The sequence below is a fragment of the Erinaceus europaeus genome, chromosome 16, assembly GCF_950295315.1.
Source record: "Erinaceus europaeus chromosome 16, mEriEur2.1, whole genome shotgun sequence".
Taxonomy (NCBI): Eukaryota; Metazoa; Chordata; class Mammalia; order Eulipotyphla; family Erinaceidae; genus Erinaceus; species Erinaceus europaeus.
Genome location: NC_080177.1, coordinates 33,420,207 through 33,446,623, shown reverse-complemented (window position 1 = coordinate 33,446,623; position 26,417 = coordinate 33,420,207). Strand labels below are relative to the sequence as shown.

Below are 26,417 nucleotides of genomic sequence, written 5' to 3'. Positions count from 1 at the left end.
TGCTGTTCCTTGCGCTTTGAGCCATATGGGCTTAACTTGCTGTGCCTACTGCCTGGCCCCCAAAGTAATTTTTTTAATAAGTACAGGATTATGGAATTAATTAGTACATTATTAAAAGTAAAATAATGACAATATATATGTGTATATTATATATATTTTACTAGAGCACTGCTCAGCTCTGGCTTGTGGCGGTATAGGAAATTGAACCTGAGACTTCAGAACCTCAAGCACTAAAGTCTCTTTGCATAACCATTATGTTGTCTACCCAAATTATTATTGTTTGAGAAATATTTATTTATTGAGAGAGGAATTTTAGAGCACTGCTCTGCTCCAGCATATGCCACATTGAGACTCAAACCCAGGCCATCACCATGTTAAGTCTTTTATTCTACAGAACATATCTTGTAACTGGAAGTTTGTACTATTTGGCTACCTTCACTCATTTTCTCCACCACTTCACCTTTGGTAATCAGTCACCAATCTGCTCTATTCTTTTTTTTTTTAATATTTATTTTATTTATTTATTCCCTTTTGTTGTCCTTCTTGTTTTATTGTTGTAGTTATTATTGTTGTCGTTGTTGGATAGGACAGAGAGAAATGGAGAGAGGAGGGGAAGACAGGAGGAGAGAAAGACAGACACCTGCAGACCTGCTTCACTGCCTGTGAAGCGACTCCCCTGCAGGTGGGGAGCCGGGGTTCAAACCGGGATCCTTATGCCGGTCCTTGTGCTTTGCGCCACCTGCACTTAACCCGCTGCGCTACAGCCCGACTCCCAATCTGCTGTATTCTATGCTTCTGTGAGTTATTTATTTTTCAGATAGAAAGGAAATGACAGGCACAGAAGGAGGGAAAGACATCACTGCATGAAACTTTCCCTCAGTGCCATGGTGGGCAGAGGTTCAAATCCTGGCCCATGTGCATTGATGAAGAAGGTGCCTTTTCAGGTTATTTATTTATTTATTCCCTTTGTTGTTCTTGTTTTTTTATTGTTGTGGTTATTATTGTTGTTATTGATGTCGTCGTTGCTGGATAGGACAGAGAAATGGAGAGAGGAGGGGAAGATAGGAGGAGAGAAAGATAGACACATGTAGACCTGCTTCACCAATTGTGAAGCGACTTCCCTGCAGGTGGGGAACCGGAGGCTGGAACCCAGATCCTTATACTGGTCCTTGTACTTTGCGCCATGTATGCTTAACCTGCTGCGCTACCACCTGACTCCCCCAAACTTTACTTTTTTCTTTTCTTCCTCTCCTATCTATATTTTTGATGTTTCATTTTATATTTTTCCATTACATGTATCTCTTGACTAATTTATATGTATCCGTTGACTGATTAAACTACTTTGAACTTAAATTCATGCTTGTTTTATAAGTGATTGTTCTGCTGTGTTGTTTTACCTTTTCTAATGGAAGTTTTTTTTTTTTCTTTTCTGTGTGTGATCTGGTTGTTAGTGGCATTTCTTTTCATGTTAACATTTCTTGCAAGACTGGTTTAGTGAACTTTTTAAAACTTTTGCTTGCCTGGGAAACTCTTAATCTCTCCAGTTCTGGATGTTAACCATTTCAGGTAAAAGGAATTCTTGATTTTTTTCATTCCTTTTTTTTTGCTTTTTGAGTATGTTATGTCACACTTCTGACATCTAAAATTTCTGTTGAAATTTTGATAGCCTTGTATAGTTTTGCTTGATTTTAGGCTTTGTCGTGGGAAGTAGTTCTTTTTTTAATGTATTCATTTGATTATTTTCTTGTACTTTTTTTTTTTTTTTTTATTGTGAGAGAGCTTGTATCATTTTGTGTGTTCCTGGACATGAGCTCAGGAACTCCATGGTCACAAAAATTACTTATTTTTATTTTTTTTTCACCCGGGTTATCACTGGAACTTAGTGTCTGCATTATGAATCCACTGTTCTTTTTTTTTTTTTAAAGATTTTTTTCCTTTTTTAAAAAAATTTCTTTATTCATGAGAAAGACAGGAGAGAAAGAACCAGACATCACTCTGGTACATGTGCTACCAGGGATTGAACTCAGTTTTTTTTTAAAATTTAATTTAATTTAATTAATTTATTTTTTAATATTTATTTAATTTATTTATTCCCTTTTGTTGCCCTTGTTGTTTTATTGTTGCAGTTATTATTGTTGTTGTCGTTGTTGGATAGGACAGAGAGAAATGGAGAGAGGAGGGGAAGGCAGAGAGGAGGAGAGAAAGACACCTGCAGACTTGCTTCGCCGCCTGTGAAGCGACTCCCCTGCAGGTGGGGAGCCGGGGTTCGAACCGGTATCCTTATGCCGGTCCTTGTGCTTTGCGCCACCTGCGCTTAACCCGCTGCGCTACAGCCCGACTCCCCAGGGATTGAACTCAGGACCTCAAGCATGAGAGTCCAATGCTTTTTCTACTGCACCACCTCCCAGACCACTTTCAAGATTTTAAAAATATTTATTTATTTATTCCCATTTGTTGCCCTTGTTTTATTGTTGTAGTTATTATTGTTGTTGTTAATGATGTTGTTGTTGGATAGGACAGAGAGAAATGGAGAGAGAAGGGGAAGACAGAGGGGGAGATAAAGATAGACACCTACAGACCTGCTTCAGCACTTGTGAAGCAACTCCCCTGCAGATGGAGAACTGGGGGCTCGAACCGGGATCCTTATGCGGGTCCTTGCACTTTGTGCCACGTGTACTTAATCTGCTACACTATTTATTACCCAACTCCTTGTTCTTTTTTTTAAAGATCACTATTTATTCATGAAGGAGGGAGAGACAGAGAGAGAGAGAGAGAGAGAGAGAGAGAGAGAGAAGGGGAGGGGAGGGGAGGGGAGAGAGAAGCGAGAAGCAGACTCAGATATCATTCTGGTACATGTGCTATCAGGGACTGAACTCAGGACTTCATACTTGAGAGTCCAAAGCTATATCCACTATGGCACCTCCTGGACCACTGAATCCACTGCTTTTGATGGTCATTCTTCTTCACTCTCCTTTCTCTTCCCTTCCCTTCTTTCCTTTTCTTTCTTTTTTGGTAGAGACAGAAATAGGGAGGTGGGGAAACAAAAAAGAAACAGGGAGGTGGGGGAGAGAGAAAGGAGACATCTGCGGCACTGCTCCACCAGTCCAGGACTTGGACCTGGGCTTTTGTGCTTGGTAATGTTTACCTACCAGATGTGCCACTGTCTGTCCTCATGGTCCTTATTCTTATTTGAAACTTTGATATCTTATCTGGATGTCTAATGTGTTAATGTTGTTTCTATGTTAATAGGGCTGTGGGGACTGCGAAGTATACCCAGCACTAATTACCCTCTATTCTTTCTTCAGCCACTTTTTAAAACTTTGATTAACATCTCCCCTCCCCAACATAAATATGCAACCTGCTCCTTAGCAGCAACTTACAGGGCTTTTCACATTCTGCTAGATCATTTGCTTCCCTATTTCAGCCATATTAACTACTCTGAACTACTTACTCTTTGCTTATCTTTGCTTATCTGACTTAACCACTGAGCCTTTCTTGCTTGCTGTGTTGTGGTCATAGAAATTGTCCCCAGGTAGAAAACTGAGGTAACCATAGGGCTTACCTTGTCAGTTTCCCAGCTTTGTATACACTGCCCGTTGTTGAGTGCCAGGAAACAAGCTGTTTCATTCACTTTGTTTGTTCTGTGGTTGTTCTTCGTCAGAATGCTCACCTACCATCAGTTATTGCATCATCATGTGATACTAGATAAAGCTAATCTTATTAGTTGAGGTATTTCCTGTAATCTCAGCTGTGTGTATTCATTTTCATTACCTGCAAAAATGGCAATTGTTGCCTCTACTTTAACTTTTTTTTCTTTTTATAGTCTCTGATTTTATTTTTATTGCCTCAGCTTTTTCTGTTTGTTTTTTTTAATTTTTAAAATAACTTTTTAAAAAATTATCTTTATTTATTTGTTGGATAGAGACAGCCAGGAATCAAGAGGGAAGGGGGTGATAGAGAGGGAGAGAGACACTTGCAGCCCTGCTTCACTCTCAAAGCTTTTCCCCATGCAGGTGTGGACTGGGGGCTTGAACCCAGGTCCTTGCGCACTGTAATGTGTGCATTCAGCCAGGTGTGCTACCACAAAGCCCCTGTTATTTTAAATTTTTATTAATTATCTTTATTTATTTATTGGATAGAGACAGTCAGAAATCAAGAGGGAAGGGGGTGATAGGGAGAGAGAGGGACACCAGCAGCACTTCTTACTCGCAAAGCTTTTCTCCTGCAGGTGGGGACTGGGGGCTTGATCCCAAGTCCTTGTGAATTATAACAGGTGTGCTCAACCAGGTGCACCACCACCCAGCCCCATTGCCTTAGCTTTTTCTCTCATGTTTTTATATTTAAAAAGTTGAATGTTTTGAAGTTGATTGTAATACAGTTGCAAAACAGTTCCAGAAAAATTAGTGTCTTACATCTTTTGAATAGTAATTAAAATGAAGATCTCAAGGTCATTCTTTTGAAGGAGGGTTTTTTAATTTTATTTTTACTATGTAGATAAGAGTTGGTATTCACTTATAGACACAATGTTTTTGTAAATGATTATTAAATCACAAATTAGCATATCTGCATTCTGATTCTACCATAGACTGTCCAATTTTAGACTGGCCATTTAAGTTTGATATGTCAGTTTGTTTAGAATAGGTAATTTTTCTCTTAAAATTTAATTTAATTTTATTATTATTTTTTTAACTTCTGAGTTTTTTTTTGAAAATATTAAAAAGGTTTCTTTTTAATTAAACTCATTTAAGTTACTGTCCTTAGGACCATCACTCTTATTTTTTTAAAAAAATATTTATTTATTTATTAGTCTCTTTTGTTGCCCTTATTCTTTTATTATTGTAGCTATTATTGTTGTTGTTGATGTCATCGTTGTTGGATAGGACAGAGAGAAATGGAGAGAAGAGAGGAAGACAGAGAGGGAAAGACTGACACCTGCAGACCTGCTTCGCAGCTTGTGAAGGAACTCCCTTGCAGGTGGGGAGCCGGGGGCTCAAACCAGGATCCTTGGGCTGGTCCTTGCACTTTGTGTCACTTGCGCTTAACCTGTCGCGCTATCGCCCGACTCCCAGCTGTAGTTTTTCTTTACTGACATAAGAGAGGATTCTGATCACTTTATTTACAGGGTATGAACGCTTTCCTATGAACGGGTTATTTGCAGAACATTTTTTTGGTTTTGCTAAATATGACCATTAGAGTAACTTTAGTGTTTAACATGCAGTTTGTGCTATTATATTCATTTCTGATCCACTTCTTTATGAGTATAATTTAATACTTATCTTTCAAACTATGTTGTTAAATGTTGAGTAATTATTTGTGATGCTTCTCAATGTGGGGTTCTTCTCTGATTCTTCTACTTTGGTGGTAGTTGTTCTCTTTTCCCTTCCCCTCCCTCTCTTGCTGCTGCTCCTCCTCCTCTTTTCAGAACCTAAGACATTTTATTTTCTTTTTCCACTTCATTGCAGTTGGGAGGTGGCACAATGGAAGTTCCAAGTTTGATCCCTGCCGTTGCGTGTGCCAGTGATGCTCTGGGTTTTTGTTTATTTTTCATTTTGCTACCAGGGTTATTGTTGGGCTTAGCGCTAACACTATGGATCCACCACTGCCTCTAGCCTGCCTGACTGCCTGCCTGTCTGCATTCCTTCCTTCCTTCCTTCCTTCCTATTTTATTTGATATAACTGAGAAAAATTGAGAATGAAGGGGAAGAGGGGGCGGGGAAGGCAGATACTGCAGACCTGCTTCACTGCTTGAGAAACATCCCTCTTGCATGTGGTGGGCAGGGGGCTCAAACCCAGTACAGTAAGGTGTACACATAGTAATATGTACACTCAATTGGGTGCATCACTGCTGGGCTCTTCTGGTTCTTTTTTTGTGAGACAGGAGAACACACACACACCACCACCACCACCAACAGAGTGCAGTGAGAGCTGGGCTTGAACCTGGGTGGTGAACATGACAAACCAGTGCACTAACCGACTGAGTCAGAATATGTAAACACCCCCCCCCCCGAATTTTGAGATGAAAAGATGCTCCTATATCTCATTCAGATGTTTTTAGAACACAAATATGATAGTGGCTATATCATAGAAAATTAATGAGAGCTCCATCAATATGGTGCAGTGCCTCTGCATCACTGATTATATATATTTAATGAACCTGCTATTCTAATTCCAGATAGTTGATGAAAACAGCATCTTACTCCAGCTCTGATTTATGTACAGTCTATTACTTTAACATATAAATACCTTGAAATCTACCAGTGTGAAGCATACTCTTTTCATAAATAATTCTGTAGTATTTGCTTTTCAATTAACTTGTCTTTAAGCAGAGTGCCAGTTTCTAGGTGCTATTTTAGGTAGTGATACTAAAATATGTTTTAGCTGATCTTATTCATTGCTACTGTACAGTAGACTTGGATTAGAATATATGGGGAAAAAAACTTCAAAGTAATTGGACTTAATTAGGAATATAATTTATAATATAATATAATATATAATGTAATATATAATATATAATATATAATATAATATAATATAATATAATATAATATAATATAATATAATATAATATGGAATATAATTTCTAGTAGTTTAACTCATTTTTAGTTTTGTCTTAAGATTCTCTCTCACTCCCCCCATTTTTTAAAAATTTATTTATGGGAGTCGGGCTGTAGCGCAGCGGGTTAAGCGCAGGTGGCGCAAAGCACAAGGACCGGCGTAAGGATCCCGCTTTGAACCCCAGCTCCCCACCTGCAGGGGAGTCGCTTCACAGGCGGTGAAGCAGGTCTGCAGGTGTCTGTCTTTCTCTCCTCCTCTCTGTCTTCCCCTCCTCTCTCCATTTCTCTCTGTCCTATCCAACAACGACAACAACAATAATAACTACAACAATAAAACAACAAGGGCAACAAAAGGGAATAAATAAATAAAATAAATTTTTTAAAAAAACTATTTATTTATTTTAAAAAGGAGACATTAACAAAACCGTAGGATAGGAGGGGTACAACTCCACACAGTCTCTCTCCCTTTCTTTTTTTTTTTTTCCCTCCAGGGTTATTGCTGGGCTCGGTGCCTGCACCATGAATCCACCGCTCCTGGAGGCCATTTTTCCCCCCTTTTGTTGCCCTAGTTGTTGCAGCCTCGTTGCGGTTATTATTGCCATTGTTGACGTTGCTTTGTTGTTGGATAGGACAGAGAGAAATGGAGAGAGGAGGGGAAGACAGAGAGAGAGGGGAGAGAAAGATAGACACCTGCAGACCTGCTTCACCGCCTGTGAAGCGACTCCCCTGCAGGTGGGGAGCCGGGGGCTCGAACTGCGATCCTTATGCCCTCTCTCCCTTTCTTACCTGAGCACCGTTCAGCTGTGGCTTATGATGGTGCCTATGAGACCTTGGCACCTCAGGCATGAAAGTCTTTTTGCATAACCATTGTGTTATCCCCCCAGACAAAAATAGTACTTTTTTTAATGACTTAGTTATGAGAGGAGAGAGAGAGAACCAGAGCATCACTTTGACACATGCAATGCCAGAGATCCAACTCAAGACCTCATGATTTCGAGTCCAGTGTTTTATTAATTGAACCACCTCCTATGTTGCCATTATATATTAAAATTTAATGAAATATGTTGTTAGCAGGTAAGAATTTATTATAGTTGCTCTATAACTTAATTATGTGATGAAAAAGGGAATGAATTTCTCTAGACAGTTGAGGTACATCAGCAAATTAAAAAATATTTTGTTTATTTATTTTGGGTAGAGACAGAAGTTGAGAGGAAAGACAGATGTGGGAGTGGGGGACTTAACAACACTGCTTCACCACTTGTGAAGCTTTCAGGTGGGAGATGGCGGGGGCTTGAACCCAGGTCCTTGTGTGTTGTAACATGAGCACTTACCACTGTGCCACCACTTGGGAAAATTTTACAGATGAAATTCTGTTTTAAGAAATTCACTGTAGGGGTTGGGTGATGGCGCACCTGGTAGAGCTCACATGTTACAATGCTCAAGGACCTGGGTTCAAGACCCAAGTCCCCACCTGCAGGGGGAAAGCTTTGCAAGTGGTGAAGCAGCGCTGTAGGGGTCTCTCCCTATTACCCCCTTCCCTCTTGATTCTTGGTTGTCTCTACCAAATAAATAAATAAATAAATATATTTAAAAAAAGAAATTCACTTTATTTGGGAAAATAATGCTTTACAAAATAGTTATCACATGTGTACAGTTTTTTTTTTTTTTTTATATTCCCGTGGCAGGTGTTTGTACTCTGTATCAGCCAACTGACTTCCTCAGCCACAGTGTGCTGAGTCTCCAACATCCCTGCATTCCCCTCTCACCTCTTTCCTTTTGAAAGACAAACAATCTTATTGTTAAGGTCATTTAAGTACACTTTAAAGATAGATGTAGTATGTTATGGTAACTGTTTCTGCATTATTCAGATTATGAATGTCTTGTTTCTTATACTTGTATCTGGCACATTCATTAATATTTAATTTCTTTTGGAGGTTAATTGCAAAAAGCAATCTATGTAATGTGCTGCAACTAAATGCAAAAACTTAAAATTTATAGAAGGAATGATGTCAATAGTAATAACATGCCACACCTAATGTAAGTTTAGTGCTTATAATTCCCCGTGGGGAAATATATTATTTGTGTTTCCGCTGTTCTTTATGTGCTTTGGGTTTATGTTATTTGGAATTAGAATAGAAACTAACATTTATAGATTACATATGGAGTTAGAAATGTAACAAAGTAGAAATTATTGAAAATGTGTAGCCAAAGTAAATTAACTAGTAAGATACTTCACAGAGGACAAATGTATATGTAAATATAAATGTGTATATATATTATTGTTTCTTCCATTTTTGGACTGAACCAGAAATTAAACCTGTGCTTTTTAAAATTAGTATGTTCTCTGCTAATTCTCAATTGTATTTATTTGTGGATTTTTGGTTACTAGAGTATGTTTCAGTGAGACATTTTGGTATAGTGGTGAAAAGCATTGAATTTGGAATTAGTAAAACTGGAGTTCACTAAACACTTAGGTGACACTTTCAGCTAAGGCTCTTTTTGATTCTTAGATTCCTAAATCTTAAAATGTGATTAAAAGTAATACTAGCTCATTTTATAGATTTGTTGTGAAGATTGATCTAACAGTGATGTGTACCATTGTACTCCATGGTTAGTGAAGCAGTGCTTTGGTGTCTTTCCATTTCACTCCTCTCTATGTGTCTCTCATTCTTCCATTCTTCCCTTCCCCTCAAATATATAGGATAGAATATTTAGAATGGAGAACCAGTATCACACATGCAAGGTCCTTAGTTTATTCCTAGTGCTGCATAAAAAAAAATAATAAAGGAAGTGTACGTACTGTATCGTCTCTTTTTTTTTACCATCTTACTACTAGATTTAACCACAGCTAGTGGTTTCTGTGTATGTGAATTTCTTTTTTAAAAAGTTAAACACCAATGGGATTGTACCCTTAATCTCTCTTTAATTTATTTCACTAGTTTAACATCAATTCTTGGAAAACTCATCATGTTAGAACATATAGATGTATGTCATTATTTTTCTGTTTGCAGAGTATTTCATCTTTTGAGAATGCACTAAGCTACTTGATATGTTACATACTATTGAGAAGTTTACTTGTTTCCAGATGCCTAATATAAATTTTAGTGCACATTCTTACCTTTGGGTATATGTAATATATTTGTAGGACACATTTCTAATAACATAGTATATGTTTAACATTTTAGTAGAGCAACATGGGAGGTGTTGCAGTGGCTAGAATTTTGGATTTAAAATATATCCTGAGTTTGATTCCTAGCATTGCATACACCAGAGTGACATTCTGATTCTCCCCTTTCTTTGTCCTGTTCTCTCTGCCATGTTAATGAATAAATAAATCTTTAAACAAAAAAATAAAAATTTGGTAGAGCTCACACAACAGCAGCAAAAACTACAATAATACTTGGAAAACCTGCATGGAACCATTCTGAAACCCAAACAAGCTTCCACAACAAGGGACAAAAGGTCAGCATGCAGGCTTCAAGGACACATAAAGATGCCCTCCCCCAAGGAGTATGCAGTGGAGTATTGCACCAAAGTAAAAGATTCTGGGGGGAGTGGAGGGTAGATTTTCAGCTCCACTATAGGAGGCTGGGGTAGGGACATGGACCTTTGGTGGTGGGAATAAACAAACAAACAAACAAAAAAGATACCCTCCCCCAATGCAACCCCTCTGAGACAACAAGCCAAACATGGGTATATATCTATCAGGAACAAAACTTTAATTAGTCTAGGGAGCAGGGGGACAGGTTGTATGGCATCCCAGTCCTAGTATAAATAATGACAATGTTCTTACAATGGTAGACAAACTGAAAGCTATAAACTGGATGGAGATTGTGGTAGCAGCTACCCCAATGACCTCTGCAGCCTTGCTAAAAGCAGGGTTGGTGAATTCAATCTCCATAGTAACATTTCAGGGTTAGAAGCCAGCAGCAGAGTTTCACCTCTGCCTAGCTGTCTAACTGTAGTCAGAGAGACACTTAACCAAGAGTGCTAATTCCTTGTAGACGGACTGCCCAGACCCTTCCTATACCACATACCTGGATGCTAACAAAGAAATCACACACTTCTCTTCCTGCAAGCAGCCTTAGGTGACCCCTCACAGTGGTCTGCTACTTGCTTGACCCAGAAAACCCAACAAAATCATGCAAGTCAAGAGGCTCAAACCTTCGCGTGCATTTTAAGACACTCGAAAAACTGCCCAAGCCATCAAAGGCATGCATATCCAAAAAGCCAAGTATCTGAAGGATGTCACTCTACAGAAGCAACGTGTGCCATTCCGTCATTACAGTGGTGGTGTTGGTAGATGTGTCCAGGCTAAACAATGGGGCTGGACTCAAGGTCGGTGGCCCAAGAAGAGTGCTGAGTTTCTGCTGCACATGCTTAAAAACTCAGAGAGCAATGCTGAACTTAATGGCCTAGATTTCCTGGTCATTGAGCATATCCAGGTGAACAAAGCCCCAGAGATGAGGCACTGAATTTACAGAGCTCATGGTCAGATCAACCCTTACATGAGCTCTGCTTGTCACATTGAGATGATCCTCACTAAAAAAGAGCAGATTGTTCCTAATCCAGAGGAGAAGGTTGCATAGAAGAAAAAGATAACCCAGAAGAAACTGAAGAAGCAAAAACTTATGGCCTGTGAATAAATTGAGCATAAAATAAATTTAACTGAAAGTAAAAACAACAACAACAAAAACCAATCACACAGTTGTAGCCAGTACATGCCTTGTAAATCTCTTTAAAAAGCCAGCTAGTGTGGTCTGGGAGGTGGTGCAGTGGATAAAGCATCTGACTCTCAAGCATGAGGTCCTGAGTTCAATCCCCGGCAGCACATGTACCAGAGTGATGTCTGCTTCTTTCTCTCTCTCCTCCTATCTTTCTCATTAATAAATAAATTTAAAAATTAAAATAAATCTATTTTTAAAAAGCCAGCTAGCAGAGGCTCCTAATTCTTGCCCTGCTCCCTTGCTGACCCACATCCTTTCAGAATCTGTTCTCTGCCATCCTGAGTGTGTGTATTGTTATCACCCAAACTAAGGCCCATGCCTTCTTTTAGACCTAAGCCCACATTCACGACAACCTAGTGATCACAAACTTGAACTGAAGGCTAACCAGGTTGGCCTGCACTTTGAGCTATAGCCTCTGCCTGGCACTTATGACTGTGATCCCCTGGTCACTGCCCAGGACAGCTCAAGTGCAACCCTCTGCCCAGGACATCAGATATGAGAAGACAGAGGAAATTATCTGCATTGATGGGCCAAGACAGTAACTTGAATCCTGTCCCCTCCCACCCTGCAAATGAAGGGGAACAAACAGTAATTCAACAGATATGTAAACTTCCTAAAAATGAGTTCAAAGTAGTAGTCCTAGGGAAGCTTGCTGAAAGAAGTTTAATGAAAGAACATTTTAATAAAGAGAGTGTAAGAGTGTGGTCTGGGAGATGGTGCAGTGGATGAAGCATTGAACTCTCAAGCATGAGGTCCTGAGTTCAATCTCTGGCAGCACATGTAGCAGAGTGAAGTCTGGTGTGTTGTTTTTTTTTTCTCTCTCTCTGCCTATCTTCTTCATGAATAAATAAATTAAAAAATATATATTTTAAAAGTATAAGAAAAGTCATAACAGAAACCAGAGAGGTGAAGAATATAGTAGGTAATATAGAAGCGAGAAATTGAAGTGGTGAGGCAGAAGTTTGGGTCAAGCAAACCACTAAAACATCCAAATCAGGGAGTCAGGCAGTAGCACAGTGAGTTAAGTGCATGTGGTTCGAAGCACAAGGGACCTGCGTTAAGGATCCCGGTTCCAGCCCCCGGCTCCCCACCTGAAGGGGATTGCTTCACAAGTAGTGAAGCAGATCTCAGGTGTCTCTCTTTCTCTCCCCTTCTCTATCTTCCTCTCCTCTCTCCATTTCTCTCTGTTCTGTCCAACAATAACAACAATAATAAATACAACAATAAAACAACAAGGGCAATAAAGGAATAAATAAATAACCATTTTTAAAAAAAAGCCCAACCAAAACAAAGAAAGATAATGTGAGTATGGAACACTATGAAGAGGAATAACATTTGCATCATAGGGGTGTCAGAATGAGAAGACTGAGAAAAAGAAACAAAACTTATTTGAAGAAAATATTGAGTGGTCCTGGAGAGGTGGCGCAGTGGATGAGGTCCTGAGTTCAGTGCCCGGCAGCACATGTACCAGAGTGATGTCTGGTTCTTCCTCTCCTATCTTTCCCATTAATAAATAAAATATTAAAAAAAGAAAAAATATTGATAGTAGCAGATATTTTTCATATATTTAGGCAACAGAACTCAGATCCAGGAAGCTTTGTTTTTTTCTCTTTACAGTTTTTAAAAAATTTTTTATTTATAAAAAGGAAACATTGACAAAATCATAGATTCTTAACGCAGGTTATTTGTTATACTCTTTATTTTGAGTATGTGTGAAATTGTTACTTTGAAACAGTTTTGTAAGCCAAGGTTACCTCAAAACCAAAATAATTAAAAAAATAAATAATAATTAAAAAAATAATTCAGTAGTAGGTATAACTTAGAAAGAAAAAGAAGGCAAAGGCAGGGGAGTTGGATGTAGCTCAACACAGGTTAAGTGCACAAAGTGCAAGGACCGGCAGAAGGAAAAAAAAAAATAACTTGAAGACTTTGATAGACTCTACCAAGGTTTTCTTTAAATTCTTTTTCAACTTTTTTGAGGTAGAATTAATGTTTGATAATTTGTATTTAAAATGTATGCTTTTGATTTACTTAAATACAGTACAAAACCACTACTACAATAAAGACAGCAAAATTTTCCACTATTTCCCAAATTTCTTAGGACTTCTTCCCCCATCATTGGGGCCTTTTCTGTTCTAGACTTTACTTTTAGATAGAGATGGGGGTGGGGGAAGAACTCACAGCACTAAGGTTTCCACCAATATAGCAGTGAACTATCCAAGTGAACATTTTTGCCAGCCCTCTTATCCCATCTTGCAGTCAATTCTTTGCTTTCTCTGCCATCCCCACCAACAGATTTGCTTTTTCTTATCATGTAGGCATTGACTTTTGCTATAATTTTACAGTCATATTATCTTGCCTCTCTTCATTTAACTTATTTTAAAAATATTTTTAAAATATTTATTTATTCCCTTTTTGTTGCCCTTGTTTTATTGTAGTTATTATTGTTGTTATTGATGTCATTGTTGTTGGATAGGACAGAGAGAAATCGAGAGAGAAGGGGAAGACAGGGAGAGAAATATGTACACCTGCTTCACCGCTTGTGAAACGACTGACTCCGCTGTAGGTAGGGAGCTGGAGACTGGAGCTGAGATCCTTACGCCGGACCTTGCGCTTTGTGCCACCTGTGCTAAACCTACTGCGCTTCCTCCCGACTCCCTTAATTTATTATTATTATTATTATTATTTCCTCCAGGGTTATTGCTGGGGCTCAGTGCCTGCACCATGAATCCACTGCTCCTGGAGGCCATTCCCCCTCCCCCCTTTGTTGCCCTTGTTGCTGTAGTCTTGTAGTTATTGTTGTTGATGATGTCGTTCGTTGTTGGATAGGACAGAGAGAATTGGAGAGAGGAGGGGAAGATAGAGAAGGGGAGAGAAAGATAAACACCTGCAGACCTGCTTCACCGCCTGTGAAGCGACTCCCTTGCAGGTTGGGAGCCGGGGCTGGAACCGGGATCCTTATGCTGGTCCTTGCGCTTTGCGCCACGTGCGCTTAACCTGCTGTGCTACGGCCCGACCCCCGAACTTATTTTTTATACTTGGAATTTCTCCTGATTTTTAAAATTTATTTGAATGACTGTCATGGACAGTCTGAAATAGGAACTTTTCCCAGCAGGACAGGAATTACTTGACTTTCTTATTTGAAGAAAAAGTTAAACTATTATAAATATTGAATGGATTTCCAAAATATTTTAAATTACTTTTGCTTTTCAATAGTGTAGAAGTTTTTACTCCTTAGGGTTTAAATAGTGATAGTGTAACAAATTATTGCTAATCCGATAAGTTTTAAATTATTTTTTGTGATTAACAGTGGGCTACGAGGTTGTATGATTATAGTGTATAGTCCCACCAAAGTTCTGTGTCCCCACCTGCCTACTTCCCAGAGATAACCACCATAGTTCTTGAGAGTCTTAGAAACAGTTTGCTTGCTTCTGTTTTTCCTTTTTTCCCTCTCAAGTTCACGTGCATCAGTTCTCTAGAGTTCACATATGAGTGAAACCATCCCTCAGGTCTTTGATCTCTTTACTTAGTTTGCTAAGTGTAATCACCTCCAGTTCCATCTATTTTGTCCCAAAGGACACAATGTCATCTTTTTTTTATTGCAGAGTAGTATTTCATGGAATATATATCCCATAACTTAAAAAAAATTATTTACTCCCTTTTGTTGCTCTTGTTTTATTGTTGTAGTTATTGTTGTTGTCGTTGTTAGATAGGACAGAGAAAAATGGAGAGAGGAGGGGAAGACAGAGGGGGAGAGAAAGATAGACACCTGCAGACCTGCTTCACTGCCTGTTAGTGATTTAATATTGATTTACAAAACTATAATAACGGGTATAATTTCATACCAATCCCACCGCTAGAGAGTTCTGTGTCGCCATTCCCTCCATTGAAAACTGCATTAGTTCTCCCATGATTGTAGGTATAGGTTGATTATTATTTCTGTAACTATCTAGCTATATTTATATATATTTTCTAATTTTTTTAAGGTCCTGCCTTCTCTTCCTTTCCTTTCTAGTAGTCAGACCTACTTCTTCTGTGTCCTTCCCCCTCTTTATTTTTTCTCTCTTCCCTCTCTGGGTCCTGATGGAATTGGAGTTCAGAGCCCTCTGTTCATCTTCCCCTAACATTTATGCCCCTCACCCCCTGGTGTGCAGAAAGTGGAAAGTCTGTCTTCAGTAATTGCTTCTCTGTTGGACATGGGCATTGGCAGGTTGATCCACACCCCCAGCCTGTTTCTATCTTTTTTTAGTGGTAACTACTATTTCTTTGGCACAAGTTATTTCAGAATTGAATAGCTGAAAAGCACAAACAGCTCAGTTTCTGTGCATTAGGAATCTGGTAGTGATTTAGCTGAGAGGTTCTTTGTCAAGATCTCTCACAAGGTTATAGTAAGGTATTTGCTGGTGTTGCGATGGGTCAATTTCCAGATTTACTTGTAAGAGTTATTGGCAGGCATGAAAAGGTCTGCTTTCATGTTCATTCTTTATTGTTGCCTCATGATTGACCTACTGTGTTCCTTCAGGTGAAGCTGTCAGGATGAAAATCATTGCTTTTTACTATTTATTTGGTTTTGTCTGTTTTGGGAATGGAACCCAGGCCTCATAAAGCATGAACTCTATCACTGAGTTATATCTCAACACCTCATTGCCTCTTCTCCCTCATTGCTTTTTATGATATATTTTTGGAAATGACATCCTGCCACTTCTTCCATATTCTGTTTACTTAAGAAGAAAATAATTCCATCTCAGCATGAACTACCATTGCCTGAGTTCCCTCTTTTAAAGAAGTATTTTGTGGGATGTTGATTTTATTTCTTTTGTAAGTTTTTCCAATGAAATATTCCAGGCCTGAAGTTTTCTTTTTACAAATCCAGGGCCATGTCCAAGTGGTATTTTACCACTATGGTGGGATTTTTCACACACACACACACACACACACGGAGAGAGAAAAAGAGAAAGTAAGTGGGGGGGACAGTGAGTAGAGGTACCACAACAGTGGATCATTCTCCAGTGCCATGACACTTCCTATAGGGTATAGTACTCAAACTTGGGTCACATGCATGACAAGACATACACCCTATCTGGTGAGCTATCTTTCCAATTCTGGTCTGGAGTTTTCTTTTTGGTAATGTCTTTGATAATAACTTTAAATTCTTTGAGAAATATAGGACTTTTAGGGGCCATGTTGTGGTGCACCTGGTTAACCACTCACATTACAGTGTGCAAGGTTCAAGCCCCTGGTCCCCACCTGCAGGGGGAAAACTTCACAAGTGGTGAACTACAGCTGCAGGTGTCTCTCTGCCTCTTTCCTTCTTTATATCCCCCTCTCCTCAGTTTCTCTCTGTCTTTATCCAGTTTTCAAACTTTGTGTCTTGTACCAATTTTTCAAGAAATTCATCCCTTCTAAGTGGTATTTATTGCCATAAAGTTGCCCACTTATTCTCTTACTTATGTCAGTGTTTTTATAGAATCTGTGGTGGCAATCCATATTTCATGCTTGATGTTGAGTCATCTTATTATTTTTGAACCTGTTAAGTCTGACTTGAGATTTATGAATTCTGATGATCTCTTAGAAACAGATTTTGGCGTGGTCTGGGAGGTGGCATAGTGATAAAGCTTTGGACTCTCAAACATGAGGTCCTGAGTTTGATCCCCAGCAGCACATGTGCTAGAGTGATGTCTGTTTTTTTTCTCTCTCCTCCTGTCTTTCTCATAAATAAATAAATAAAATCTTTAAAAAAAGAAGAAAAGAAACAGCTTTTGGCATTGTTTGTCTTGATTCATTTTTGTGTTAGATTAATTTCTGTTTATGTCTCCATTATTTATTCTTTCTAAATACTCTGAAATTCTTTTTTATACATAAATTATTTTAAAATGGGTTATTGTCCATAAAGATTATATTTTTTCAGATGTTATTTGGTTTGTGATTTATAATTTAGTATGAAACTTCTGTATTTTTTGCTATATTAAAGTTTTCTGGAAAAGTACATGCCTTATTGTCCATAAAATTTTGAACTTACACCTATTGAATTAAGTGTTATTTTCCCATCATTAAAGAGGTTGAATATTCAGAAGTGGTCTCCAGGCAATTTCTTTAAATAGAACATTCTTCTATTTTAAAATGTATTATGGATTGCTTATCATTTCACAGTTATACTTGAAGATGGAAGAATCTTTATGTCAGTGGTAGGAGTTTTTTCAAATTGGAAATCAATTAAAATGAAAATAAAGGAAGTATAAATTTCCAGTGTTACTGGGAAGATATAATTTGACACACTAAGGTGTCATTCATGTACTCTTTTGGACTACACATATGTGGCCTAAAGCTGTAGTTAATTGAGGTGTTTAATTATTAACATGAAGGTCTGTTTTAAAAAATAGACCCTTACTGATTTTAATACTATATAATTTTATTTTATTGTTGTCATTGGGCCTTCACTGCTCTGAGCTAACTTTTTCAGATAGAGTGAGCACAACTGAGAAAGAGAGAGAGAGACAAGGCAGATAGATACCTACCATAGTACCAAAGATAGATACCTACCATAGTACCATAGTACCAAAGCTTCCCTCAGTGCCATGGTATTTCTGTATGCTATGGTATACTGGGCTCAAACCTCAGCCATGTTTGTACATGATGAAGCAGGTGCACGCTCAGATAAGTTACCTCACTGGCTCTATAATTTCCTTTTAAATCTTGTAAATACCCGGCAGGGAAGACAGCATAATGGTTATGCAAACAGACTCTCATGGCTCCTAAGTCCCAGGTTTAATTCCCCGCACCACCAGTGCTCTGGTACTTTTCTCTCTCTCTCTCTCTCTCTCTCTTTGTGTGTGTGTGTGTGTGTGTGTGTGTGTCTGCATCTCTCTCAAAAATAAAATTAATAAAAAAATTAAAAAACAAACAAACTTGTAAATACCCTGCAGATATTGGGAAACAACCTGCTATCCTTTTGTATTTGGACATAAACTAAGAAGTATTATCCATTTCTGGTTGTTTTTTTTATTATCTTTATTTATTTATTGGATAGAGGCAACCAGAAACTAAGAGGGGAGGGGGTGATACAAAGGGATAGTGACAGAGACACCTTCCGCCCTGCTTCACTATTCTCAAAGCTTTCCCCCTGCAGGTGGGCACTGGGGGCTCGCACCTGGGTCCTTTCACATTGTAAGGTGCTCAACCAGGTGCGGCATCACCCAGCACCTCCATTTCTGTCGTGTTCAGTTTTGACTTCTTTTTCTCCCCTTTATTGAGGAATTAATGTCTTACATTTGACAGTGAATACAATAGTTTGTACATGTATAACATTTCTCAGTTTTCCACATAACGACGGTTTTGACTTCTTTTAAAGCAAAACTATTTGACTTGGATTGGAAGTTGGATTTTTGTTGTTGGAGATTTATTAATGAGGGTTGGACAGAGATCATCACTCTGGCATCTTTGATGCTGGGAATCAGACTCAAGATTTTATTTTTTTATTTTAAATATTTATTTATTGATTGATTTAAAAAGACATTAACAAAACTGTAGGATAGGAGGGGTACAACTCCACACAATTACCACCACCCGATCTCCATATCCCATCCCTTCCCCTGATAGCTTTCCCATTCTCTATCCTGCTGGGAGTATGGACCCAAGGTCATTGTGGGTTGCAGAAGGTGGAAGGTCTGACTTCTGGAATTGCTTCCCCGCTGAACATGGGCATTGACTGGCTGGTCCATACTCCCAGTCTGCCTATTTCTTTCCCTAGTAGGGTGGGTCTTTGGGGAAGCGGAGCTCCAGGACACATTGGTGGGGTTGTCTGTCCAGGGAAGTCTGGCTGGCATCATGCTGGCATCTGGAACCTGGTGGCTGAAAAGAGAGTTAACATACAAAGCCAAACAAATTGTTGAACAATTTGGACCTAAAGGCTGGAATAGTGCAGATGAAGTGTTGGGGAGAGGTACTCACTGCACACTATTGTATACTTTTGCTTTCAGGTATATATTTTTCCCTAGTTTATGGATACATGTGAACATATGTTCTATCTCAGGGGACCTGGACTATATCTAGGTTTTGAAACTTTGTTATGAAGTGAACCACCTGGAATGGAATTAGAGAATATATGAAAGGAAAGCTCTCACCTGAGTAATGAAGCTGAAGGGTTGTCATCCCACATCTGAAGTCTCTGGACACAGTCTGAAGTGAAGCATGCTGAGGTGGCACTCGTTGCCTTGATTAGGTTGTGATCGTCAGATGCAATATTATTTGGTATGAATTGAAAGAAGCATGGAGGAAAGTGCGCCCCACTCTAAGGTTCCAGGACTGGGGAATGTTTAGGCTCTATAGTGGAAATGTGAGGTTCCTGCTGTCTTAGGGTTCAAGAAGACAATGGATAGTTATTGTTATCATCACATTATTTTGTAATTGGGTTAACTTTGAAAAGTCCCTTTGTTAGGACTTGCTGTATAATACCCAACATCTTGTATATAGCTGTGCCACCAGTTGCTTCTGTTCTCCCTGGTCTAGGCTTTTGAGAGAGTCAACATATCAAAGACTTAGCCTATGTATTAAAAAAAACTCAGTCTATGTTTTAAAAAGTTTGAGATATATAATTAATTTTTCCACTCTTATATTAATTAGTGATTTATATGACTACGGTTTAATAGGAATGTACATAAACACTATTCCCACCACCAAAAGACTGTGTCCCATCCCATCCCCACCTCCCACCCCCCCTACCCCCCACCCCCTGCTGCCCTGGGAAGCCGAATATCCACCCTCTCCCTCACCCCAGGGTTTTTACTTTGGTGCCCTACTCTAGATTTAGTCAAATCCTGTTTTGAGTTTCCCTTTCTGTTCTTCTTTCTCAACTTCTGTTGGTGAGTGAGATCATCCCATACTCATCTTTATCTTTCTGACTTAGCTTACTTAACATGATTCCTTCTAGCTCCATCCAAGATGGGTCAGAGAAAGGTGGGCTCATTGTTCTTAATAGCTGCATAGTATTCCATTGTGTATATATGCCACAGTTTTCTCAGCCACTCATCTGCTGTTGGGCACCTGGGTTGCTTCCAGGTTTTAGCTATTATGAATTGTGCTGCTATGAACATAGGTGTACACATATCTTTTTGGTTGGCCATTATGGAATCCTTGGGGTATATCCCCAGGAGAGAAATTACTGGGTCATATGGAAGGTCTATGTCTAGCCTTGTGAGAATTCTCCAGACTGCTCTCCAGAGAGGCTGGACCAATTTACATTCCCACCAGCAGTGCAGAAGGGTTCCTCTGTCCCCACAGCCTCTCCAGCATTTGTTGCTGCTGTCCTTTTTGATGTATGCCATTCTTACAGGAGTGAGGTGGTATCTCAGTGCTGACTTTATTTGCATTTCTCTGACAATAAGCGACCTGGAGCAGCCTTTTGTATCTCCTCTGAAGTGAATGTTTTGTTCAAATCCTCTGCCCATTTTTGGATGGGGTCATTTGCTTTTTTGGTGCTAAGTTTGCTGAGCTCTTTGTATATTTTGGTGATTAGTCTTTTGTCTGATGTATGGCATGGGAAGATCTCCCATTCTGTGAGGGGTCTCTTTGTGTGATAGTTTCTTTGGCTGTGCAGAAGCTTTTCAATTTGATGTAGTCTCCAGACTCAAGATTTTATGCGGGGGTCAGGTGATAGTGCAGCTGGTTAAGCGCACATGGAGCAAAGCACAAGGACCAGCATAAGGATCTGATTTTTGCTCCTGGCTCCCCACCTGCGGAGGGCGGGGGTCACTTCACAAGCAGTGTAGCAGGTCTGCAGATGCCTTTCTTTCTCTCTCCCTGTCTGTCTCCCTTCCTCTCTCAATTTCTCTCTGTCCTATCCAACAACAGCAATAACAGCAATAAGAGTAAGGGCAACAAAAATGGGAAAGTGGCCTCCAGGAGCAGTAGATTCGTAGTGCAGGCACCAAGCCCCAGTGATAATCCTGGAGGCAAAAGAAAAAGAAAGTATTGTAATTAGAGTGTTTCTAAGCATTTGAGCCAAACAGAAGCTAGAAGTTTGGGGTCTTCAAGCATTGTTTTAGTTCCTAGAATATCACTCATGTTATTCCTGGAGTATGCCAGAAAATATAGACAGTTCAATTTGGTTTCATTTAACACTTTACACATAATAAAAAATATTTGTATCTATATATTTATGAGATAGGGAGTGAGGGAGAGAAAACCCGACCATTACTTGAGTAGCACATATAATACCAGGGGTTAAATTCATGATCCTGTATCTGTGAGTCCAGCTTTCTGTCCACAATGCCACCTGCAGGACCAGAATTTCCAAATTTGTATGCCTTTGCTATCTTTCTTGAACATTTTAATGAAGTGTTACACACTCAGTTGAACATACACATCACCATGCTGTAGGATCTGGGATTGAGCCCCTGCTTCCCACCTGTGGAGGGAATGGTGTGTATGTGTTGGGGGGGACAAGCTTCACAAACACTAAGACAGGTGTCAGTCTTTCTACCTCCCCTTTCTCTCTCAATATCTGTCCTGTCAAATAATATAGAAAGAAAGTGTGTGTGTGTGTGGTGAGGGGCAAGGGTGGGGGGGATAATGGCTGCCAAGAGCAGGAGCAGTGGATTCGTATTACCAGCACTGAGCCCCAGTGACATCCCTGATAGCAAAAAAAAAAAAAAAAATTACAGATATTCTCATCCTAACTTTAAGCTGACAATAGACAGAGGAATAAAAAACAGAATATGAAATTGGAGAAATTTTCCAGTGCTTCACCTGGGTTTTTGATTTTTACCCCCTTTTCCAGGTCATATTCTTCAAGTATAGAGCTTTAATTATTTCAAGCTTTCTTTTCTTTTAGCCCTTAGTAGGTACTAAAAGTTGATGAAGGGAGTCGGGCTATAGCACAGCGGGTTAAGTGCAGGTGGCGCAAAGCACAAGGACCAGCATAAGGATCCCGGTTCGAGCCCCGGCTCCCCACCTGCAGGGGAGTCGCTTCACAGACGGTGAAGCAGGTCTGCAGGTGTCTGTCTTTCTCTCCTCCTCTCTGTTTTCCCCTCCTCTCTCCATTTCTCTCTGTCCTATCCAACAATGACAACAACAATAATAACTACAACAATAAAACAAGGGCAACAAAGGGAATAAATAAATAAAATAAATATTTTTTAAAAAGTTGATGAAATTAAATAAGGAAAGCATTGTCCTGAAGTCTCTTAGTAAGGTATGGAAAGTAGACAAACAAAATGTTACAGTACCACATCATAATTGTTATGACAATTTTTTTTTCCTGATTGTTAATGCTCCTTTAATTTCTGTTATGACTTCTTTCTTACTTTCTCTGACTTTGTTGAAGGTTTCTTTTTAATTAAACTCATTTAAGTTACTGTCCTTAGGACCATCACTCTTCTTTAGGAAATTTGCATAGCTCTGTTGAATCTTTTCTTGCCACTGTGTCATTCATCAGTGTGGGTAATCTTTTTTGCCTGGCATCTATGTTTGATGTTTCATGAAGTCCTCAGCCAGGGTGACAATTGTTGGTGGAGTCATTTTAGAAGCATAATTCAGATGGTGGGAGGTAGTGTCCCTGACAAATATAATGAATGGTCTATGCCAGAAATCTGGATGTCTTTTTGCTTTATATCCAACCAAGTATCACCAAGTTTAGCAGATACTGTTTTCTAAATACCTTAGAAATCCCAGATTTTATAATTTTTATGCTGTAAAATTTATTTATTTATTTTAGAAGAGCATCTTCTACTTCTTGAGATATTTTTATTCTGTTAGGGATATTCTAATGAGATATTCTAATGTTATTCTAATGAGATCTGATTTAAAATTTAGCAAATAGAGGCTAGTTTGGATAGGCAGAAGATAAAATGACAGAAATTGGAATGGATCATAGTTGCACACAACTTTTGTGCAATTATGTGTTTCAAGTGGATAATATAAATTTATACATTAATGAAATGATAAGCTATATTAATTAAAAATTGAAACACATAAGTACAATCAGTGCTCTTATGCTTTGCTGTTTTCAATTAGTGGCAGACATTGAGTATCAGTGTATACCACTTTACCTCCATCTAGCACTTAATATTTCTTTGTATGGCATTTCTTTTATTGATAAAACTTTAGAAATATGAATTTTTAATAGCTTATTCTATTTCCCTTCCTTTCTCTGTCTTTCTTCCTTTCTTCACAGTGGCAGTGAGAGAGAAAGAGAAGCACAGAAGCTCCCTCGAATATAATGGAGGGAGGGGTTTGAACCTATGTTGTATACTATCCAAATGAGCTATTTCACCAGTTCTTTAAATTTAATATTTATATTGGGTTGTAAGAAAGGTCATGGCTCTTTTTTGCATAGAAAAATAGAAGAATATGTTATGACTTTTCTGATAGCCCATTAGTAATTGGTTAATGAACCCAGGACCTTGTGCTTGCATGATATCACTGAGACCCCTCTAGGCCCAATTAAAAAAATGTTTTTTTGGATAGGGGCTGGGAATAGGAAAAGGAGTGAGGGGGCAGAGAAGAAATAGACACTAAAAGTCCTCCTCCACCATCCATGGAGATCTGTCATGGGGCTGTCCACATGGTGCTGTCCATGGTGCTTACATGTGGTGCTGAGGCTTGAACCTGTGACCTGAAGCATGCACAGTGCCCACTGAGCTACCTCCTGGCCCCTTTAATTTTATTTAAATAATATGTACCAATTTTCTGTCAGTGTATGAAAGTATTTGTCTCTCAAAGCAACTTGCAATACTGAGGAGTTCAGAAAAGTTGTAATGACTAACTCACTGTGATCAGTTATACCTGTTATCTTTTATATTTGTATTTAGCAGCGGGTTTCTGATACAATTGTAGTGACACAGACACAAGATACTTTTTGCCTTGTTAATGTGTGCTTTAGCCAAATTCAGATTGATGCCTTAGTTTTAAATCATTTAACTTTTTCAGTAATAAAGAATTAATATTTAGAAATGCAATTATATGAAGTAGCTATTGTTTGTAAGCACTTTGTCCACCTCTTATTTCTGTAAAGGAGTCAGATTACAATTTGTATGAGATCTATTCTTTGGGCAGCTGGAAAACAGGACAAGGAAAAACCATTCTCCTCTTGTCTGGTAGAAGTACATTGTGCCCTCTAGTACCAGACTTGGGCTTTTTTCAAAGGATAATGGATTCTACACAGGTGAGTCAGTCTTTTGTGTACGTACCAGGTGCATTATTGATTTTCATGATGGCAGCCTAGATACTCTGACTCAATAGCTGCTTTAGCAAATTCACTAAGCGAGCACAAAGAAAATAACCAGATATTTTTGTATTTGAGTGCAAGCAAATGACCTGGTGGTTCTTTTTCCTGCCCATAAGCTGTGTTAAGTTAGAGTAGGGTTTCCTGCTATAGAAGGTTATCCATCTCTGATTCTGGGAATATTCCAGTTCAGATAGTCTTTTGAATACTAATCATTTGTTATTCATTTGACTCTTAAATCAGCAGATACTAAGAAATACATTTTGAGTTGTAACTCAAAGACACATGTACCAGAGTAATCTTAATTTAAAAAACTTTTTAGAAAATATTCCTGAGTAACAAGTATGGCCTTTTTTTAATTGAGGAAAGAAAGTATTTGCAGTTTTTAAAAAAAAATTTTTTTTTTTCTTTATTGAATAGAGACAGCCAGAAATCAAGAGGGTGATAGAGAGGGAGAGAGACAGAGAGACACCTGCAGCACTACTTCATCACTCACAAAGCTTTCCTCCTGCAGGTGGGGACTGGGGGGCTTGAACCTGGGTCCTTGTGGGCTTGAACCTGGGTCCCTTGCACATTGTAATACCTGGCCCCATATTTGCAGTTTTTAAGTTTAGAATTATCTTTTTCCCCCTCCCATGTTTGAAAGTTAAAGAAAAAACTTTTTAATTATTTTAAATTTAAATTAAAATCAATTAAAAAATTTTTTTGTTTTATTTATTTATTTTTTTTATTTAAGAAAGGATTAATTAACAAAACCATAGGGTAGAAGGGGTATAATTAAAATTTAATTTAATTTTTATTTTATTATTACTTTTTAACTTCTGAGTTTCTTTTTTAAAATATTAAAAGAGGTTTCTTTTTAATTAATCTCATTTAAAGTTACTGTCCTTAGGACCATCACTCTTCTTTTTTAAAAAAAATTATTTATTTACTTATTCCCTTTTGTTGCCCTTGTTGTTTTTATTATTGTAGTTATTATTGTTGTGGTTTTTGATGTCATCATTGTTGGATAGGACAGAGAGAAATGGAGAGAGGAGGGGAAGAGAAAGATACACACCTGCAGACCTGCTTCACCCCTTATGAAGTGATTCCCCTGCAGGTGGGGATCCAGGGCTCGAACTGGGATCCTTATGCTGTTCCTTGCACTTTTGTGCCATGTGTGCTTAACCTGCTGCACTACCACTTGACTCCCGGACTATCACTCTTCTTTAGGAAATTTGCATAACTCTGTTGAATCTTTTCTTGCTGCTGTGTCATTCATCAGTGTGGGTAATCTTTTCTGCCTGGCATTTTTGTTTGATGTTCCATAAAGTCCTCAGCCAGGGTGACAGTTGTTGTTGGACTTATTTACTTATTGGATAGAGACAGAAATCGAGAGGGATGGGGGAAATAGAGAGAAAGAGAGACAGACAGACACCTGCAGCCCTGCTTTACCACTTGCAAAGCTTTCCCCCTGCAGGTGGGGAGTGGGGGACTCTAACCCTGGTCCTTGTGCATTGTAACATGTACACTCAACCAGATGTACCACCACTCAGCCCCTACTATTTATTTATTTATTTATTTATTTATTTATTTATTTATTTATTTATGGTTATCTCAGAACTAGGAGCTTAAAGTATCTCAGCAGCAAAGAGTTTACTTAATTGATGTTTAGGTAAATTTAGATGAATGTTTTCAGACAGTAGCACTGAAACTAGGTTGCATTGCCCTTTTTTGGGCAGATTCTTTTTAATATTATCATTTCTGATTATGTCTTTATTACTTCTTCCATTTAGCAAATATTGAGTGTGGCTATTCTGTGGAAAGCATATTTATAGTTCTAGAGTTAATCTTTTCCCTTTTGTTAGTTTTCTTTGGTTATTGGAATATAACAAATTAATAGTGTCTGGGGAGGTGGCCTGGGAGATGGTACAGTGA

The 26,417-nt window shown here is 38.6% G+C and overlaps 1 protein-coding gene and 1 pseudogene across 2 annotated transcripts in view; both read left to right on the top strand.

Annotated features, from left to right (window-relative positions):
* Nucleotides 1-26,417, top strand: part of MNAT1 (MNAT1 component of CDK activating kinase) — a 159,588-nt gene that overhangs the window by 3,674 nt on the left and 129,497 nt on the right. The gene's annotated exons all lie outside the window — the stretch shown is intronic.
* LOC103110114 (large ribosomal subunit protein uL22-like) lies at nt 10,540-11,521 on the top strand (annotated as a pseudogene).